The sequence below is a fragment of the Schistocerca piceifrons genome, chromosome 5 (genome assembly GCF_021461385.2).
Source record: "Schistocerca piceifrons isolate TAMUIC-IGC-003096 chromosome 5, iqSchPice1.1, whole genome shotgun sequence".
NCBI lineage: Eukaryota > Metazoa > Arthropoda > Insecta > Orthoptera > Acrididae > Schistocerca > Schistocerca piceifrons.
Genome location: NC_060142.1, coordinates 656,670,038 through 656,693,244, shown reverse-complemented (window position 1 = coordinate 656,693,244; position 23,207 = coordinate 656,670,038). Strand labels below are relative to the sequence as shown.

Genomic DNA, 23,207 nt, shown 5'->3' with positions numbered 1-23,207 from the left:
ATGATGAAGCCATGGTAACACAAGGTGAGATCTTCAGTTCATGATACAACGTTTATATGAGGAATATGACAAATGGGGACCACAGATGAGCCGTTTAAGAGCCCCATATCTGGTAGTGAATAATGACAGTATATTTGAAGTACCCAACAATGACAGAGTAGTTATGATACAGGCAGATTATTTAGATATGTATGGCAGATATTAACCATCATGGATTCAGTAATAGAGATGTCAAATACATAAAAATTTCAGGATATAACAAAGCTAAAAGTAACAGGGTATATGAATGCTTTTTCGTGGGACAAGAACAATTCCAACAACAAAAAGAAGAGAGTGGATAGGCAAATGGTAGAACCTGTTCAGAACTGTGAAATTTAAATGCTGACCTCAAAAGATGACTGACAGCTCTGAAAATGGATTATTTACGAAGGAGTACAAGAAAAGTATATATAATGTTTTTCTTTTGTCTGTAAGCAACATTCAGAGTTGCTTCGTTACAAATGCAAAAATATTTAAGGTAAAGGGTAGAGCCATATAAAAGTGCTTATACAGTTTCGTTTTATTTCATTTCAGTAATGCCTGTTGTTATCTCAATTAAATAAAATAAAAGATATGTTACCCATATATCTGGTGTAAATTACTTTTTGTCTTTGTGACTCCAATGGTACTCACAAAGGAACATTCCAGGTGATAATAAATTAATGCCTGTTGTTATCTCAATTAAATAAAATAAAAGATATGTTACCCATATATCTGGTGTAAATTACTTTTGGTCTTTGTGACTCCAATGGTACTCACAAAGGAACATTCCAGGTGATAATAAATTTTCTTGTTAAAACTTAGCAGCTATTCATCAAAATAATGCAATACGAATGGTTTATTTTTTCCAGTTTCACTTTTAAGGGGTAAAACACACTCTGAAAGGTAATCTGGAATCTTATAGTTAGAGGGAATGTCGATGAAAACATGAAACACAAAAAAGTGTGTTTCACATAAAAGTTGAAATGCAATTAAAATTCTTTAAAACTGTTTATGGTACTTTTGTAATATTTGGGAATTCTGCAACATACCCAACATATATTAATTAATTTTGAAAAGTGAAAACTTTTGTTACAAAATAAATTAATGAAGCTTTCAATCTACTTTCATCCATGTTTAACAGAGCTGGTTTCTGATGCTGTGTTTTTCGAAGATATGCTATAGAATTCATGTTGTCAGAGTATTATCAACATACCTAGTGAAAATATTTCTTTGTCTACTTGGTTTTATATCATATTTTAAATAGTTATTCTACAGTTGAACTGGTGTTTTTTTGTTTTTATAGTTTACTCTAATATATACATATAGTTTTTAACTGAAAATTACAAGTTACTTATTACTCCAATACAGTATCATTGCAATAATGATAATCTGTTAAGAAATTCTTAAAATTTAACTTGTTTTACATGAAGTGCATAAAAAGAAAAAAAAAATCTTCTCATAACATAAGACAGACAAATCAACATAAAATAAAATTCAGCAGGATTCTGAAATTGTGACAGGCGCTTCTCTAAGTATGCTGATTAGTACTAGGCAAATTTCAGTATGTTGAATGACACTGGCAATTAGAATACATTATGTGACTGCTGTTTCATTATATTTATTCCCAGATGCAGACTGACTTCATGACCATTCGACAGAAATAGATCTGAAAATCTTCTCATAAAATTCTTCCAACGTCATAAGTCATATATATGTAGCTGCTGTAACTGTTCCATCAGACCTTCTGGAATCACAAAGTGTACAAATTCCCTGTCCTCAGCTATGACACTAAAAATGTTTCTTTCACACTGAATGCCTCAGTATCTATCAATTATACCGATTTTTCTAGATTACTGGGATAGAAATATCTTTATATGTGCTCAGACGTTTGTTTACAGATTCATATTCTGTCACAAGAACATTTGTGGCTTCAAAAGGAGATTGTCAAATTTTCGTCCATCCTCCAAATCAGTTTCTTTTAAAACTGTGATCAGGGGTGGTCAGAGTGAAAAACCTATTTTGAGCAATGTACCTGAGGACAAGGAACCTGTCCATCTGGTGAGTCCAAAAGCCAACAGGACATGTACAGACCTTGGATGTATATGGCTTTCGATGCTGGAAGGATTTTGTGACACGATTTTCAGAATTAGTTCTCATGAATTAGTGTGGTGTTAACATCCACTTGGAAAAGAACATAATCAAGCGGCAGCCACTAATACATAATCAACTCTCTGCACCAACGTTTTCCAATATACTGACATATATCTGTAAAATCGGGATATATATAGAGAATCTCCAACTGCAGTTTCAAATCACGCCTAATTTTGCATTGTGTCGTCCACCGCTCATATTGTGTGGGGAAATTTAGTTCATTCAATGTCTTAAGCATTTCTTTACAGATTATGATTGTTGTAATGAACTTGTATGATAATAATGAGTTACTCATAATTTTCAGCCAATGAAATAAGGGTAATGAAATGGTAAATAGAGAACAAAAAGAAAAACATGAATTTAAAACATAATATAACGATTCAAAACATAAAACAAAAATAAGTACATCAAGCAATTCGAACACTTGAATGTTTAGATATTTTAATTAGGTTTGCTCAAATCACTCTGACAGTACATAGTGTACAGTTAATTTTCCAAAAAATTATATTTCAAAAACAAACTTCACTGCAGTTGGATGGATGTAGCATGAAAGCTTCGTTAATTCATATTGCAACAGAAGTTTTAATTTTTCCAAATTCATTAAATATGTTAGTGTATTTCGCAAAATTCCGAACTACTACCAAAGGTGGTTATACAGTTTTCAAGAATTTTAATAACAATTCAGCGTTTGCCAGAAACATATTTGTTTGTATGTCATGGTCTCAAAGATATTCCCTCTGATCCTAATAGTCCAATTTACCTTTTTGGGCGTGTTTTACCCCTTTGAAGAGAATCTGAGCAAAACTAAAAAGTACGTATTGTATTATTTAGAACTCTTACGTACCCAGTACAACTCTTGAGTCCGACTGAAATCCAGTTATTAATTAAATTCATTACAAATGCATAGCAAAAGATCAGCGAATCTAGCTCATTGTCTCAAAGATCCTCTAATTAACTGGTTGGTAGCTAACTTGCCAGTCGAAACGATCTCTGCAGTCACAGAGAAAGAGATGATTTAGGCAATTCGTTGAATGTATGGAATATAAGGGTGTGGTGAAGACTGTTCACTTTCACAGTGGAAGTCTGTTCAAGAGGAACGGAATTCGTTTCTATGCAGATTGATGTTTTCTGTGACTTCAGTACATCAAGTATTTTGATTCAAAAAAATTTATCCCCTTATTATCTCTGCGGTGATCATTTATTAATCATGTTTCTTTTGTACATTCCTACTATATAATCGTGCGGTCAAACTTCCATCACAGCTGTTTCGGAAGTACTATACTTCACTATATAATACTACCACGAAATCCATTATTTCGTAGATGATGAAAAGTATAGTTGTTTTCCATAGATAAGAAGAGCTATCACACTTCGTTTGACAGAGTTTCCTCTCTCTACCTTTGGTCCATTAAAAAATAAGTTGCTTCGAATACATAATGTCTGTATTTTCTGCATGTATCTATGTTGTATCATGTCCTAAGTAAACTGTTATACATAACCACTGCAGCAATACTAATCGTTTTACAGCATATTTCAGTATTTTCAGCGACAATGTACTGTATTTTGGCATATGTGCGTATTTCGAGATCTTCTCTTTCTTATTGCACAACAAAGAAAAAAAAATCAAGAAAGTGCCAAAGGGTGGGGTGGTATTCCCCATTTAGGACACAGAATCCTGAAATTTCTGTCCATTACGCACCATAGTTTATAACTATTTAAGCATAATGAGCTACTGTTTTACATACGTTAGACTTTTGAGCTAATTTGAGTACATAATGATCAGACAGGGAACCTTTGGTTATGACTTATTTTCCAAATGTTCAGAGGATCAGTTGGGAACACTAAACATTCCTCTACTTGTTTACGCTGAAATAGTTCCCTAAGTGCGGTGAGGTCTGGCTACTTTATTTGAATTTATAAATTTAGTTTTATGCTGAGTTAAGGGATCTAATTCTTATTTGAACATTTCAGTAGCGTCAAGCTTTCAAAGCTCCTTGGCGCTATGATTACAGCCCCACATGGTGGCTTTCGAACCATTTCATACACTGTCAAAAGATTCTTATGTTCATGTTTCCTTGACACAGTTCAATAAACATTTTTCCTGCAGTATCGTAGGTAACAGTAACTACACGCCCACGTACATCTGGCACCTTAGTGCACGATGCAAACAAATTTACATAATGGAACGTCAGAAAGGAATAATAAGAAAGTTTCAGTTGGTCAGCTCATTAGGTTTAATGCTACATTCGAGTGGTGGCTTTTGAAGTGAACGGACATGTGCACTTTCCGAAATTACGCGACTGTGATTTTCACTTTGTACCTTGTTTGTTCGTTTACTGCTTTGTGTGTCGATTTCCTTGTGCTTAGCAAATGCGTCGAAGTGTTTTGCATAGTCGACCTCTGTGCTGCTGTTTAGAATTACGTATTTTCGGGTCACTGAATTTTCACTTTTATTAGAGGTATACCCTCACTACATTACAGTGTTTGTGCTGTACACTGTGTTACATGGTCAAAGAGAAACCAGATAAACGATTTTGAAGAGTATATTAAACGGAGAATGGGACAGAGGTCTCTAAATCCAACTACAGCAATCACTTTAAAAAATATGGACACACAACTTATTAGGTTCGTGGAAAAAGAAAGGGCTGTATTCAGATTAGCTGCTGCTTGTATGAAGGTCTTCATAGCAAAGAAACCGTCACCCACTGAGCCTGGAAGGTGGTCTGTCCTGTGGTGCATAGCCGACTTAACAGTTCAAACGAAAAGAAAGCTAATGCTGCAAGAAGACTGCATCAAGGAAGGAAGAGAAACGAGACACAAAGATCTCAATACGGAGAGGAGCGTCTTAAGCAGAAGAAAGAACATGCAGAGGCAGTTAGTAAAGAAAAACTACGATCATGGGAGGAGCTATGCAGTTTCACGTCTGGAAGCAATTCATGGAATGATTTCTATCGTTTAGCATTAGGCAAAGCAAGGAATGCTTTATTCATAACGACTATACACAATAAGTGTAAGGATGACAATGAATTCAGATGATACAATGAATTACATGTGAAGCAACTGTATACCAGCAGATAACAGAAGACGAAGATAGTGAATGACTTACTGCAACAGCTGGAAAACTGAAGATTTCACGCAACAGGATTTTCCAGAAGTACTAGAACAGACGGATCCCAAAAATACGCCAGGAGAAAATGGCATTCGTAGTGGAGTTCCAGCTAGAGTATTTAACACGGTCCCTCAGTACATAACAACAATCTAAAATAGTTGTCTTCAAGACGTATTTCCAAAATTGTGGAAGCAACGAAATCACCAAGTTCCACCTGATAAGAAGGAATATTTTGGAAATTTTTTTATAAATCGGGTAATGAACTTTTTTTCACTCCAGATAACTTCTGTATAAAAATCAAAGCTATTTAACCCCACAAACCGTTACGACTAATATGTTAATGGCATTCAACGACTGATATGTTAATGGCATTCAAAAAATTTGTCCACAGGAAGCTCACAGCCAGAATGTGTATCACGATGCTGCGTCGTGATGTACGTGGAGCCTCCGAGGTAGCTTGGTATGCCTAGTATTCTAAAAACAGTGAATGAGAATGAAACCCCCGGAAATTAGTATAACATGACACGTGTCTGCTTTAGCCACATAACAGCAACGTTAACTGTCAACAAGCCTCGAAAAGAGAGAACTGCCACCATAGAATGCCCATAAGGATTTTGCTGCGTTCCAGACCTATGGAATATATTACATAATGCGTTACTTAGGTTGCCTCATTCGAAACAATCTCTCATGACCGTCCTTGCAGGCGATCTAATTCTGCTAACAAAAGGAAAGAGGGTTCTTTGAACTTAGAACATCTGCAACACAGATATCCAGCGAATCGCAGATTGATCCGATAGCAAAAAAATCAAATTCAACATACCGAAATCAGAATCTACGCTCATGACAAGGAAAGGGCGATGAGAAAGATCAAAATTTAGCATTTACTTTGGGAACAAATAACTTCATTAGATGAAGCACCTAAAATAACAACGAGCCATAATCGATAGTAGGTTCAAATTCAAGAAACATATACGGATGGAAGCAAATAAGACAACAGAGTGGGTGTAACAAAAGCAATATTCGTGAGCACAAATTTACTCATCAGTTTCCAATCGAACTATAAAGAGTATGACCAAACGATGGAGCATAACACATTGCCTTTCTAAACGCGATTGGATCAATAACAAAATGTAACAAACTTCCTAGCAGATGCACAGTGTGTTGCAAACCTCTGCCTTTTGCAGGCAAGAGATCCACCAATCGAGATACACCAACACACCTCACAGCACGTCGTCACAGCTGTACCTCTGCGAGTACCACATCTCCTACATTCCATATTTCACGGAGGTTCTCCTACAAAGCTTGCGGGACTAGCACTTCTGGAAGAAAGAATATGGCAGATACATCCCGAGTCTATGTCCGTCACTCAGTTTTAATCCGTCTGGAAGTTTCATGTCAGTGCACACTCGGCACCAGGATGAAAGTTTCTTTCTGGAAATGTAAAATAGTGACAGAGTTCCAGTAATCCACACCGACAGCGGGATAACATTGGATTCGTTAAAAAAATCCTAACAATGTTAATTTGTTGATTGAAGGAACACGGTTCAAAAGCAGAAGGTTATAGTAGCCCAAATGACAGTTAAAATTTTGTTGGACAGTCTAGCTAAGAGAGGAGTTGGATCACAGAAACCAATTACTTACAGCAACCTACCTATAATTGCAATCAAGAAACAATCTGATACAAGAGTTCAGGAAGAAATAGCAAAATGTGTGGCAACGAACTATAAACGGTGGGCACGCGAAACGGTGTTTTGCTACAATGCGACAACGTTTAACGATTAAGTTACCATTACGAGAAAACTTTATTGCCGTGGATAACTGAAAGTGATAAACGGTTCAAAACAACTGTAAATGCACCGTGGACATGTAATGGAGGAGACCAAACTGTCGGTAACTTGCGTTCAGACTGCGGTATTTTAACGACAGAGAAAAAAACCTCAGGAAGCAAATAACTGAAAAGTATCAAATATTGCTAAGATTACCGCAACAAGTTTCTACAGATTTTGTAATTTGGTAAGTTTCGCAGTTGTACGGCAATACATGTGTCTACCGTAACTGCATACATACCCTGAGAAACCTGAATGTATGTATACATTCATCGAGTCAGTTGTTAGACTATTGCACATCGCAAAGTGCGCATATCCATATTGCAATGTCCATTTAAATTATCAATATCTTGGATACGGAAATATTGAAGAATAAAGAACTAATCTTGAAATTCTCTTATGCTACAGATATAGTGATAATGAATAGCCCACTACACAGTTCAGTTGGAGAGGAATGGACATGTCCAAAAAGTGCGATCACAGAAGTTGCAGAGAAAAACGTAGGTGCAAAGAACGTACCTGCGAAGAAACCATGAGTAACAGAAGAAATACTTCAGTTGATCGACGAAAGAAGAAAGTACCAAAATGTTCCGTGAAGCTAGGATTACAGAAATATAATTAACGTAGGAAAGAATTGAATCGAAAGTTCAGGGAAGCTAAGACAAAATTACTAAATGACAGATGTGAAGAAGTCTAAAAGGAAATGATTGTCTAAAGGACTGACAAAGCACACAGAACAGTAAAAACAACTTCCGGTGAAATTAAAAGAAAAGATGGCAACGTACAGAGTACAAATGGAACGCCACTGTTACGTACAGTGGAGAGAGAAGAAACATGGAAAGAGTACGTTGACCTTTTCTATGATGGGAGGACTAATCTGATGACGTGGTTGAAGAGGAGACGGGAGTTGATTGTGAGCAGACAGGTGATTTAGAATCAGAAAAAAAATTGAGAAGTGCTTCGAAAGTCTTAAAAATCAAATAAGGCAGAAGAATATTCCATCGGAATTTATAAAATAATTGGGGGAGATGGCTACAAAACGATTATTTACGTTGGTATGGAGTATGTGTGAGACTGGCGATATGCAGTCAACTTTCGAAAAAATATCATAAACAGAATTTTGATGATCGCAAGACATGACAAGTACGAGAATTATCGCACAATCCGATTAACAGCTCATGTATCACAGTTGCTGGCAAGAATATTGCACAGAAGAATGGTAAATAAAATTGAGGATATGTTAGAATGGGATCTGTTTGGCTTTAGTAAAGATACAGGCTTCAGCGAGGCAGTTCTGACGTTGCCTCAGGTAACAGAAGCAAGACTGAAAAAAATTAAGTTACGTTAGTAGGATTCGTTGACGTGGATAAACCATTCGCCACTGTCAAACGGTCCAAGATGTTGGATATCCGTAGGAAAATTGGGCTAAGCAACAGAGAAATGTATTTAATATACTATGTGTCCAAGAACCAAGAAGGATTGATAAGAGTTGAAGATGAAGAACGAAGTGCACGGATTAAACAGGCTGTAAGACAGGGATGTGGTCTCTTGCCCCTGCTGTTCAATCTATACATTGTAGAAGCAATGATGGAAAGAAAAGAAAGATCCGAGAGTGGGATGATATCTGTCGAACGGAATGAGCAGTCTAGTGAGTACAGAAAATGGATTTAGAGCAAATCAACGAAAGACGAAATTAATGAAAAGTATCGGAAATGAGAACATCCGGAAACTTAACATCAGGGTTGATGATGACGAACCATATGAAGTTAAGGAATTCTTCTACTTAGGCACCCAAGTAATCCATGACGGACGGAGCAAAGATAACATAGAAAGTAGATTAGCATTGGCAAAATGGGCACTCTTGGCCTATTGAAATCTAACAGTAGCAAGTATAGGTCGTAATTTGAGGAAGAAATTTCTAAGAATATACGTTTGGAGCTTAGAATTGTATGGTAATGGGACATGGAGTGTTGAAAAACTGGAACAGAAGAGAATAGAAGCATCTGAGACGTGGTGCTATAGAAAAAAGTTGAAAATTAGGTGGACTCACAATGTAAGGAATGAGGAGATTCTTCCCAGTATCCTCGTTAAAGAATACATGGAAAAACTGACAAGAGGAAGAAACAAGATGCTAGGAGATCTGTTAAGAACTCAGGGAATAACTTCCATGATAGAGGAAGCTGTGGAGGGTAAAAACTTTAGAGATTGTGATTCACCCAGCAAATAATTTAGTGCTGCTCTGAAATGAAGATGAAGGGAAGGGAGAGGGATTTTGGCGGACCGCATCAGACGAGTCGGAAGACTGATGAATGAAAATAAAATGTGATTTTGTTCTTTAATGGTCTCAGATTGTTCGAATAACATTTTATGTTTGGGTTCTTGTAATAAATAAATAATAATGGGTTTGTATGGTTGTGAAACATGGACTGCGGGAAAACCGAAACAGAAAACTGAAGCATTTGAGTGGTGGTGCTATAGACGAATGTTAAAAAGTAGGTGGAATGATAAGATGAGGAATGAGGAGGTTCTGCGCAAAATCAGAGAGGAAAGAAATATGTAGAAAGCACTGACAAGGAGAAGGGACAGGATGATAGGACATCTTTTGAGACATCAGGGAATGACTCCCACGGTACTAGAGGGAGCTGCAGAAGGCATAAACCGTAGAGGCAGACAGAGACTGGAATAAATCCAGCAAATATTTGAGGACGTAGGTTACAAGTGCTAATCTGGAACGAAAAGTTTGGCACGGAGAGGAATTCTTGGTGGGTCGCACCAAACCAGGCAGAAAACTGATGCCTCAAAAAAAAAAAAAAAAAAAAAAAAAAATAATAATAATAATAATAATAATAATAATAATCTGGGCGCAGGACGATGTGAAAATGAAAAGAATAACAACATGGTTCGTGAAGATGGAAACATAGCTCATCACAATAATGTTTCATTAATAGTGCAGCTGTAGAAACTATGAGCAGCGACTGTTGTATTATTTAGTAAAATACTTATTAAAAGTGTTCAAATTGCCAGTTTCTGTTAAAACAACCATCAGATTGGATTTTGGAGAACAGGTCAGAGATACCGCTTTTGCTGTTATGCATGCCATGGCCTGTGGTGAGTTTTATAACCAATAACTAATCACAAATAAAGACGATCTGGTGACGGCGCATGTATCGACATTTATGACCACAACATTAAGAAAAGAAAAGAAAATTGTACATGCGTTAGACGGCACTGTGGGTGGTTCTAGGGGAGGTAAGGAGAGACAGTTCTGGGATTACACTTTGTTTTAGAGATTATATATATATTAAAAAAGAAATCAAACACTGTATTAGGATTTATTGGCATGGATAAAGCGCTGGAATATATAAAGTATTGCAAGATGTTTGAAATGCTCAGGAATATAGTTAGACGCAAGAAGAATAAAATACAAAGCTTATAGTAATCTACGAGATACTGTATGAACGGCAGATCAAGTGAAAAGTGCTCGGTTTAAAAAGGATACGAAGGCAGTGACGCAGAATTTCTCGTCTAACGTTCAACCATTAAATCGAATAGATAGTTAATGACATGAAAGAAATTTTTAGAATATGTTTAAAATTCAGTGTGAAAAGATATCAACGATAAGTTCCGGTGATGTCATTGTTACTGTCCGTAAAAAAACAGGTAGAATATTTACTGAAAACGGACCGCGGATTACAAGGGAACAATAGAAAAATTCAAAGTGTTGAGGAGTTTTGGAATTGAGACTAGCACCACCACTGGGCATCCCGTAGTAAGTGAAATTAAGGACTTCTTCTACGATGGAGGCAAACTAAAGGTCTTAGGGTAGGAAATGGCTTGAAGGAATGTACTTTTGGAGCACAGCGTTGTACAAATGTGTTAGTTTATCTTGGACTGTGCGAAAACCAACAAGGTAGTATCATCGCAGAGCTAGAGATACGATGCTGCAAAATAACGCCAAAAGGTAAGAGGAACGTTAAGCGAAGAATACTCCTCGAAAATATAAAGAGAAGGAGAGATGAACTGTGGGACATGTGTTAAAGCAGTAGGAAAACAGTCAATACAACCAATACTGTCACGAGAGTAACATAAAAATATATGTCGGTGCAATCTTCAAATGTTGGTTTAATGATGTGTGAGCATACGATGTTCAAAGTTCTAGGACCAAAGAAATAGCCAACGAGCATTTAAAGAGGTGGCATTTAAAGAGTTGGAATGTAACGTTGTGTGTTGTATTAAGCCAGCAGCACAGCCGTGATAACGAGCCAAAATTTTAATTAGAATGCAGATCGAGGAAATTGGGAATGGAATTCGTTTGTAAGCAGTATCTACTGACTCTGGAGAGCACACGGGCTTATGCCGACCTATTAAAGGACGCTCTCCCAAACTCGGCCGAAAAGCAGCTTATGGTCAGCAGCGGCGGGAAAAAGACTGAGGCGGACGACAATTGCCAAATGCGGAAAAAAAGTAAATAGAATTACGTAAAATGCTGGAAGCTTAGAATTGAGCCCGACAGTTTGGACGGCGTCCCACGAGGAGATAAACAGAAAGCGAAATAAAAGCAAAGTTTATATAGCGGGCTTCGAAACTGCGAGGGGGGCCTAGGCACGAGGGCACGAGGAGTGGGATAAGCATGGGGGAAGGGCTGAGGGGTGGGAGAATTGTGGAAGGGGCGCGAAACAATCTCTCCAGGCTTCTGGTACGCTGCCCGCTCCCACCCACACCCTGTGTCCCCAGCCCCACTCTGCCGCGATGCATCCTTCGTGATTTATCGTCTTCCCTACTCGCCGCTACACGTTGCTGGCCTCCAGTTCCTAACCGAATCCAGTCAGTTGCGATGTCTCGCCGTCTCCTTTGTCTGTCGCGTTTCTGGCAGACTCCTCGTCTGAACAAGCTTCCGTGGCACTATCTGCTCTGTTCTGCCTATGAAATATGGATTTTTCCCAATCACCATAGTGCGTGTTGAAAATTTTTTTTTAATCTTGTGTACAGCTTTCTCTTCTTTTGCTGTACACTAATTTTATTATGCGTGAACCATAATAGGTCGAAGTCTCTCCCTGTCTTTGTCGGTACAGTCTTATCTAGAACATGACATAGAGTTTTCTGTATGTCAGTCATGTATTATTCGGCTGGTTCCGGCAAAGGTTCAATTCCATCCTCGGGCATGGTTCTGTGTGTGTTTGTACTTAGGCTAACTTAAGTTAAGTAGTGTGTAAGCTTATGGATTGATGACCCTAGCAGTTAAGTCCCACTAGATTTCACACACATTTGAACATTTCTTCATGTACTATTCGTTCTCTCTACGTGAGATTATGTATCCCTTGCTGTTGCTCACGTAATTATTTTAATGCTCCACTTGTTACCTCGAAAATCGTGGAATCTTTACAGACTAAACGTTCAAAACGAGAGTACTACCCACGGTTACACACAATAGAGAACATCGGTCATAAGTGTAACCAACAAGCATAATACGTTACTTGCAGTGGAACGATTATCTACCTCACTGCTCAATATAATTACAGGAATGTTCTTTACTTCGGAAACGAAAATGCCTATCGCTGCATTATGCTTTAGGAGCGTTATTGCCTCTCTCCATTGCTTTTAGAACGGACGCAGCCCTCCAGTACTTGATGTGAATGCTCTAACGTAAAGGCGGGATTTCGTAGCTTAAGCTACTCAGTCTAACGTTATATCTAAAACATACAGTCTAACACTTATCATTAAACTTCGTGCTATAATTATCCATCAGCATTAGAGCTAATATGGCCTGTAAGTAGTCCAACAGTTCCACGAATTCAGCCCTAGGAGTGAATCTGATAAAAATGTTACACTGAAAAGCTAGCTGCCAATTTAAAATTAGGTACGGGTGTTCATAAATAGAAATTTTTCCCATCGAAGTCTCGGAAGCAATCTATCTACCTGAGGGGCGTTTACTCTGAATTAAACTTCAGAACAATAGCAAACTATTCAATAGATAATGCACCACACTTTTTTTTAACAAAGACGTAGTTTAGATTAAGATAATACACCCTGATCAATCATGTTGGCCAATACCCTAATCACAAGGTAGCTCACAGCAGCAATGACAGTCACGAACGTAATAACGAGAAACGGGAACAAAATGCACTTACGTGTCCATTTTCATAGCGAAGGAAACTAGAGATACATGACAATACAATTTATTAAATACGACTGTTGAAGTTCTGTCACTCCTGGCTATCCCAGGAGTATTGCCTGGTTCAATTAATTATAGAAATTTGTACGCTGTGCTTATGCAATGTTGCGGATCAGTTTTATATTATTAAATTTTAAACATTTGAAATGGCAACGAAAAATGTGACAGAAAAGTTGCTTAGGTTTGTGATTTAGTCGGTAAAATTATTTAGCAAGGTTGAATTTATAATCTTGTATTGCTGTTTCTTAGTGAAATGATTACACGCTGTCACAGTCTGACAGTGTGTCACTGTAATAGCTGTTTCGTCTCTGTTGCGACGTATATGTCGTGGTAAGACTGGTTCTCCAACTCAGACGGTCAAGGTATGGCCCATATCTTCGCCGTCTGGACACTTGGTGATAAGGATAATGGCACCTCTAATTCTTAGCTTCCCTTTGCTCTTCCATGCGGCATTTTAATGCGTAACACTTGCGCAGGCATTTCATAAATACCTTACCTTGACTCGGATCCGTCATATTTCACTGAATATTGGTTTACTACGGGCGCAGAGAATATCTATAATAGTATTACCAAAGCTTTTAAAAGACAATATTATCAGCATTTATGATTTAACTATGTATCATGGAATTCTTAATTCCGTGAGCATACATCAAGAAAAGGGTAAAATACGTTGTAGCATTACAGTTGGCGATGGAAATATGTGGTTCATTCATTCCTGATTCATCTATGACGCTTAGTTTCAACTAATTACACTCCTGGAAATGGAAAAAAGAACACATTGACACCGGTGTGTCAGACCCACCATACTTGCTCCGGACACTGCGAGAGGGCTGTACAAGCAATGATCACACGCACGGCACAGCGGACACACCAGTAACCGCGGTGTTGGCCGTCGAATGGCGCTAGCTGCGCAGCATTTGTGCACCGCAGCCGTCAGTGTCAGCCAGTTTGCCGTGGCATACGGAGCTCCATCGCAGTCTTTAACACTGGTAGCATGCCGCGACAGCGTGGACGTGAACCGTATGTGCAGTTGACGGACTTTGAGCGAGGGCGTATAGTAGGCATGCGGGAGGCCGGGTGAACGTACCGCCGAATTGCTCAACACGTGGGGCGTGAGGTCTCCACAGTACATCGATGGTGTCGCCAGTGGTCGGCGGAAGGTGCACGTGCCCGTCTACCTGGGACCGGACCGCAGCGACGCACGGATGCACGCGAAGACCGTAGGATCCTACGCAGTGCCGTAGGTGACCGCACCGCCACTTCCCAGCAAATTAGGGACACTGTTGCTCCTGGGGTATCGGCGAGGACCATTCGCAACCGTCTCCATGAAGCTGGGCTACGGTCCCGCACACCGTTAGGCCGTCTTCCGCTCACGCCCCAACATCGTGCAGCCCGCCTCCAGTGGTGTCGCGACAGGCGTGAATGGAGGGACGAATGGAGACGTGTCGTCTTCAGCGATGAGAGTCGTTTCTGCCTTGGTGCCAATGATGGTCGTATGCGTGTTTGGCGCCGTGCAGGTGAGCGCCACAATCAGGACTGCATACGACCGAGGCACACAGGGCCAACACTCGGCATCATGGTGTGGGGAGCGATCTCCTACACTGGCCGTACACCACTGGTGATCGTCGAGGGGACACTGAATAGTGCACGGTACATCCAAACCGTCATCGAACCCATCGTTCTACCATTCCTAGACCGGCAAGGGAACTTGCTGTTCCAACAGGACAATGCACGTCCGCATGTATCCCGTGCCACCCAACGTGCTCTAGAAGGTGTAAGTCAACTACCCTGGCCAGCAAGATCTCCGAATCTGTCCCCCATTGAGCATGTTTGGGACTGGATGAAGCGTCGTCTCACGCGGTCTGCACGTCCATCACGAACGCTGGTCCAACTGAGGCGCCAGGTGGAAATGGCATGGCAAGCCGTTCCACAGGACTACATCCAGCATCTCTACGATCGTCTCCATGGGAGAATAGCAGCCTGCATTGCTGCGAAAGGTGGATATACACTGTACTAGTGCCGACATTGTGCATGGTCTGTTGCCTGTGTCTATGTGCCTGTGGTTCTGTCAGTGTGATCATGTGATGTATCTGACCCCAGGAATGTGTCAATAAAGTTTCCCCTTCCTGGGACAATGAATTCACGGTGTTCTTATTTCAATTTCCAGGAGTGTATATTGCGACTGGATCCTAGAATTTTCTAATTAAATATAACCGAGATTTTAACAGCAATATATACACAATCAACGTTGGTGTCCAACCTATCAATCCTACATGCATTCAAATTATAATATAAAAAAATGCACTGTTGATTGTTTTGATTTACCTTTCCTGTTCCTAATACTGCGCTTAAATTAATGGTAATAACAACACAAAGTAATTACGTTACTTTATCCTGACGTTTCTCCTGTTGACTAATGTTACATTAACATCTGTAGATTATTAGGCTCTACGACAATAAATCATACTCTTAACATCAAAGAAGTTACAGTACCAATAAAGATATATGTCTCTGAAACGTAGTTCATACCGCATATGAAATACATGAAAATACCAATTTGGCAATTACGGAATATGATTCAAATGATCTCAGACCTTTCAGGTGTCTTGTAAGCCTTTGGGTGCACTTGGTCAACAAAGCAGCTTCTTTGTGATGGCAGTGTTCTTCTTTCACATGAAACGAACTAGAAATTAGTTGAGGAATGGATTCTGGATGATACAGGTAATTTTAGAGCTGAGAGTACTCGACTTCAGGAAAATTCAAATCCTGAAAAGGTTTCATAACAAATACTTGATGGAGAGGGAAATAACCTTGTCAATACTAAGTGCCTTAAGCACTCCGATGTTTACAGAAAATACAAATGTAAAATCTGTAAAATCCGACTTGAAATCAGTAAATTCTGAGGTAAAAAGCTAGCTAAAATGGTAGAAACTAGACTTACCGGGGAAATGACTAAATAGAAAAAGAAATTGAATATTCGTTTTATTGAACATTCGAATCGAATGAGACAGGAATGGGAAACAAAATTATCGGAAATAGACACTAAAGTAACGGAAACATTAACTTTTGTTCAGAATGATTGCAAACAATTAATTACGGAACTTCGTGACAGATTAAAACCGTGCTGTGAGGACGGGACGTGAATCGTGCTCCAGTACCTCAGTTGGTATAGCAGTGGCCCGCGAAAAGCCAAGGTCCCGAGTTCGAATCTCAGTCCGGCACACAGTTTTAATCTGCCAGGAAGTTTCATACCTGCGCACACTCCGCTGCAGAATGAATATCTCATACTTGAATTAATTACGGAATCCACATCTACAGTAATTTCGCAGTTTAAAGAGCATAAGAAAGAATGCGATTACTTTCAGCAAATGATAATTGCTAAACAGGTAGAACACGAGCAAACAATGGACGAAAAAATTAGTAACTTTGCATATAGAAGTGAGCAAAGAAAATGTAGAGATGTTTAAGGGTGCTGTCACTGAGATGAATCGCGTAATTTGTGTGGAACGTGATAGTAGGCAATCGTTTCAGGCCACCCGAATGGCTCATGACAAAGTAGTTGAGAAGCAAGTATTTAATCTTGCTGAGGAAACCAGTAAATAATCACATAAAGTAGTTCATTATCCAACCTCTGGATTTGCAGTTGCAGCTTTAATGAAGTGCAGGATGTCTGATTATTTTATTCCAAACGGTAAAGTGCATTCAAAAGTAGTTATTCAAAGTTCTGACAGGGTTATTCCTGCCGTATGGGAAGTGTAGGAACAAACAGTTTTTCTAGTAGCATATTTAAAGGAAGACGACGTAATATGTGCAAATGGCATCGCAGATACATGTAAAATGGTAAAGGATTTTAGGATAGGTTTTTGGAGAAATACTGGACTAAAGAAATAGAAAAAGATTTGATGAAGGATTTTCTATGTGGAAAGCCGTATCAGTCACAGTACGGTTTGTTAAAAGATTTCTGTGAACACTGGTAGACAAAATTGAAATTAATTGAAATAGGCCTGGATGTTAAGTCGTTCATTTGTAAAGTAGAACGCCTCTTACCATACCATGTACAGGAAGCGATGCTACCAGCACCGCGAGGTACGTACGAGAATTGTTATCGCCCTCTTAGTACAGTAGAGCGATTACAGGTTCCGAACAACAGGCAGCGAGGCAGTCAGCCGCCGAGGGGAACGCACCGAAAGATGTGAACATACAGAGACAGAGGACGGAGCGGACCACAGCACGCACGTAATCGAAATTTCGACAAGAATATCACACAAGATGGCCAGTTAAAGTAAGAGCTTTCTCAGTGTGGGATCGACTGCAGGACAATACAGGTATCTGAGGTCCCACGAAGTCATTCACGGCCCGTGACGGGATATGAAATGTCGCGTAATTTGGGCTGGGGGAGGCGCAGCAGTCGAACCCAGGATGCCCGAACAAGGGCATTACGTGCCTGAGGCTGTGGGTGGTGGGGATGGGTGAGGGGTGGGGGGGGGGGGACTGGAGCTGTGCTACTGTCGCTCAACCTAATCCAGTCGCAGCCCATTCAGAGGAACTCATCTCCGTTCAGCATTTAACAGACAATGAAAGTTAGCACGTAAGTAAAGGGTATTAAGTTGATGGGAAAACAGAATTCGGACTGCATTTTTGATATTTCTGCGGTGTTTAAAGAACCATTGACTGAAGACATGTTTAACGTAGGACCAAGTGATGGCACATTGGGTACACTTAATTTCACGTATAAGGAATGCAGTTTGTGGTCTACTGATAATTAAGAGGAATTACAAGATGATTTAAATGCCGTAAGTGGTGTTAATAACAGTGTGATCGGTGGCGTCAGGCACAAAACTTGTCCTACTTATCACTTCATTGGCCGATTTTCATCGTTGCTTACGTATTGTTACCAACAGTAAGGATTGAAGAAATTGTTCTGATTTTAGTAGAAGGGAAATATTTAATGATCTTTTGGATGAAGAGGATGAAAATTAGAATGTGGTGATTTATGTGAATCCTATTATTACTGCCCAATTAGTAGGTGTCAAGGCAGATATTCTCGTAGAGAGTGGTTCAGCTATGTCCAGAGAATTCTATGACGCAAGCCCAAAAAAAGAAAATGTTTCAGTTTTGCCAGTTACGGGTGTGAAAATTGTAGGTGCAACAGGGTAACTTTCCAGAGCCATTAAACATGAGCCGGCCGGTGTGGCCGGGCGGTTCTGGGCGCTACAGTCTGGAACCGAACTTAGAACTAATTTAACCTAACTAACCTAAGGACATCTCACACATCCATGCCCGAGGCAGGATTTGAACCTGCGACCGTAGAGTGCTATAGGCTCATGCATTCATTACGCTATGTGATCAAAAGAATCTGGACAATTGGTTGAAAATGACTTACAAGTTCGTGGCGCCCTCCATCGGTAATGCAGGAATTCAATATGGTGTTGGCCCACCCTTAGCCTTGATGACAGCTTCCACACTCGCAGGCATACGTTCAATCAGGTACGGGAAAGTTTCTTGGGGAATGGCAGCCCATTCTTCGCGAAGTGCTGTACTGAGGAGAGGTATCAATGTCGGTCGGTGAGGCCTGTCACGAAGTCAGCGTTCCAAAACATCCCAGAGGTGTTCTTTAGGATACAGGTCAGGCCTTCTTACAGGCCAGTCCATTACAGAGTTGCTGTTCTCGTGTAACCACGTCGCCACTGTACGTGCATTATGAACGGGTGTCCGATCGTGTTGAAAGATGCAATCGCTATCCCCGAGTTGCTCTTCAACAGTGGGAAGCAAGAAAGTGCTTAAATCATAACTGCAGGGCTGTGGTGTGATAATGCCAAGCAAAACAGCAAGGAGTGTAAAACACAATCAAGTCATTAAACCACCGCCTCCGAATTTTACTATTGGCACTACACACGCTGGCAGATAACGTTCATCGGACATTCGCCATACCCACACCCTGCCACCGGATGGTCAGAGTGTTTATCGTGATTAGTCACTCAACACAGCGTTTTTCCACTGTTCAGTCGTTCATCATTTACGCTCCCTGCACGAAGCAAGGTGTCGTTTGGCATTTACCTGAGTGATGTGTGGCTTATGAGCAACCTCTCGACCATGAAATCGAAGTTTTCGCACCTCCTGCGTAATTGTCATGGTACTTGCAGTGAATCCTGATGCAGTTTGGAATTCCTCTATTATGGTCTGGATAGATGTCTGTCTATTACACATTACGACCCTATTCAACTGTCGGCGGTCTCTGTCAGTCAACACACGAGGTCGGCTAGTAAGCTTTTGTGCTGCACGTGTCCCATCATGTTTCCACTTCACTATCACATAAGTAACATAGGACCTAGGGACGTTTGGGAATGTGGAATTCTCGCGTACAGGCGTATGACACAAGTGATACGGAGTACCTGGCAGCAGGTGGCATCACAATGCAAGAATTATGAAAAACGTATATCTTTGAGGATGTCCGAATACTTTTGATCACGTAGTGTATCACATTCCAGCATTCTGTTTCGTCAAAATGGTAGTCTGGCGGAATAAATCTCAGAGTAACAAACTGCTCCACCGACCCTAATAACTTACAAGTGCTGAACAGAAGAGTCAAGCAGATCCACCTACACTACTGGCCATTAAAATTTCTGCACCACGAATATGACGTGCTAAAGACGCGTAATATAACTGATAGGAAGAAGATGCTGTGATATGTAAATGATTAGCTTTTCAGAGCATTGACACAAGGTTGGCGCCGGTGGCGACACCTACTACGTGGTAACATGAGGAAAGTTTACAACCGAGTTCTCATACACAAGCAGCAGTTGACCGGCTTTTCCTGGTGAAACGTTGTTGTGATTCCTCGTGTAAGAAGGAGAAATGCGTACCATCACATTTCCGACTTTGATAAAGGTCGGATTGTAACCTATCGCGATTGCGGTTTATCGTATCGCGACATTGCTGCTCGCGTTGGTCGAGATCCAATGACTATTAGCAGAATATGGAATCGGTGGGTGCAGGAGGGTAATACGGAACGCCGTGCTGTATCCCAACGGCCTCGTATCACTAGCAGTCGAGATGACAGGCATCTTATCCGCACGATTGTAACGGATCGTGCAGCCACGTCTCAATCCCTGAGTCAATAGATGGGGACGTTTGCAAGACAACAACCATGTGCACGAACAGTTAGACGACGTTTGCAGCAGCATGGACTATCAGCTCGGAGACCATGGCTGCCGTTACCCTTGACGCTGCATTACAGACAAGAGCGCCTGCGATGGTGTATTCAACGACGAACCTTGGAGCACGAATGGCAAAATGTCATTTTTTCGGATAAATCCAGGTTCTGTTTATAGCATCATGATGGTCGCATCTGTGTTTGCCGACAGCGCGGTGAACACATATTGGAAGCGTATATTCGTCATCGCCAGACTGGCGTATCACCCGGCGTGTTGGTACGGGGTGCCATTGGTTACACGTCTCGGTCACCTCTTGCTCGCATTGACGGCACGGTACATTTCAGATGTGTTAGGACCCGTGGCTCTACCCTTCATTCGATCCCTGCGAAACCCTACATTTCAGCAGGATAATGCACGACCGGATGTTGCAGGTCCTGTACGGGCGTTTCTGGAGAGAGAAAATGATCGACTGCTGCGCTGGCCAGCACATTCTCCAGATCTCTCACCAATTGAAAACGTGTGGTCAATGGTGGACGAGCAGTAGGCTCGTCACAATACACCAGTCACTACTCTTGGTGAACTGTGGTATCGTGTTGAAGCTGTACACGCCATCCAAGCTCTGTTTGACTCAATGCCCAGGCCTATTGAGGTCGATATTACGGCCAGAGGTGGTTGTTCTGGGTACTGATTTCTCAGGATCTATGCACCCAAATTGCATGGAAATGCAGTCACATGTCAGTTCTAGTATAATATATTTGTCCAATGAATACCCGTTAATCATCTGCATTTCTTCTTGGCGTAGCAATTTTAATGGCCAGTAGTGTACATATTTCGAATCTCGATGCACTCATCATTGTACTGTACTCTGAAGTGCAGTAACGCTAACGGCATGACACACGATTCGTAACAGTCGTTACATTCTGATGTTGCATACTGTTGTCTGAAACACTTGAATAAATACACGTCCGTGTTCGTGCAACTGCACTGCCCCCTACGCTCTACGAAGCATCAACTAGATAAAAATTTTCAAATTTCTAGGTGACGAATGACAGTGTTGTTCATAAAATTTTAGTCGAATTTGACCATTATAAGCCCAGCCATATGTCGATTACATCACACTTTACAGTTCCACATTCGACAGTTTCCAGTGCTTAATTTCTCAATTGTACCGGAGCAATTTTTGTTTCTGTTGCTTACCCGAAGTCCACAGTAACATCACTAACAGCGAATATTGGCAAATGCTACCCATGTTAAAAATGTCTTACCGAAAGCATGGCAGCGTAGAGAGAACAATACTCAGCTGACATATCATGGAAAAACACAACAGAATGACATAGGCGCTATTTGCAGGTCGGAAGCAAAAAAAAAAATAGTTGCCTCCAGAACACAAGATGTCAGAGAATACAGAAAAGCGATCCTTAATGATCGTTATCTGGCTAACTCTAAAATTTCATCAATTTTTGCAAATATGAGAAGTTGCAGCAGAACGAGGAAGACTTCAGATCTGAGATACATCATTAATTAAATAGCCTAGAAAATGAAATAACATGAAAAACATGAGATGATATCTTGATGAAACAGAATAATTTAATGAAGAAATACAATATAGATATGTCATTAATATCTTTAACTTTTGTAGTACTTTCTTCCTCATTTGCGTGTGACATTACGGTATATTAATTATTTTTACTTTTGGACCTTCTAACCACAGTTGAATGAAACACAATTTTCGTAGCATACGCGTTTCTCCTTTATTCTCTGCAAGGCATCTTCACTGACCTGGCATACGTACATACTTTTACTATTTATTTCACATTTTGGTGCAATTTACCTATCCGTCAAACAGGTCACCACACATTCCACTGACTCATCTTGCAGAAACGCTGATGTTTCATCTGTCGCGTCTTTCTCACTCGGAGAAATTCCCTGAGTTGCTTTCTAACGACATGTCAACTTCGTCAAGTGTTTTGGATATAAAGCAATGTATTCTTTGTTTATCTGTACCATTGCTCTGCTCTGTATCAGTACCACTAGCACCGTAGCACAGTTGTGAGCTACTCGTAGACTACGCAGCTGAACAACACTACGTAGCCTCACGCTCTGCTCGCCATTGGATACCTCCCTGTTGTCATTACCAGCCAATGTTACGATTGCATCGTAGGCAATATGTGGGGCGTGGAATGCCCAAGCATTAATGGCCGTCTGCGATCTCGCACTCATGGCGTTCCTTTCAGATCACAAGCTGGAAATGATGGAGAGCGGACGGCACATTAACACAATCGTCCGGAAGATTCAGTTTGGGAAGAAGCAGGATACTGGAGCCCCGTGGAATGATGAGACATGTCTGAAGTTCGCTAAAGAGTGGAATGGAGTGGTGGTAAGTTCCTATGGAACCAAATTTCTGAGGTCATCGGTCCCTAGGCTTACACACTACTTAATCTAACTTAAGTTAGCTTACAGTAAGGATAACACACACAGCTATGCCAGAGGAAGGACTCGCTCCTCCGACGTGGGGAGACGTGCGAACCCTGGCATAGCGTCTTACGCCACGCGGCTACACAGCGCGGCTTTCGCTAAGGACGAGGATACCGCGTTAAAGAATGCCAGATTAGGCTATTAATTTTGAGAAGAGTGGACTTCTCTATAAGGGGCAATCAACGATTTTGTGCAAGTATTTTAACAAGGAAGGTATAACAGAAGAAATACTTCAACTGATCGACGAAAGAAGAGAGAATCAAAATTATCAGGAAAAAGCAAAAATGCAGCAATACCAA

The 23,207-nt window shown here is 40.5% G+C and overlaps 1 protein-coding gene across 1 annotated transcript in view; it reads right to left on the bottom strand.

Annotated features, from left to right (window-relative positions):
• Positions 1–23,207, bottom strand: part of LOC124799178 — a 777,782-nt gene that overhangs the window by 373,058 nt on the left and 381,517 nt on the right. The window lies entirely within an intron of this gene.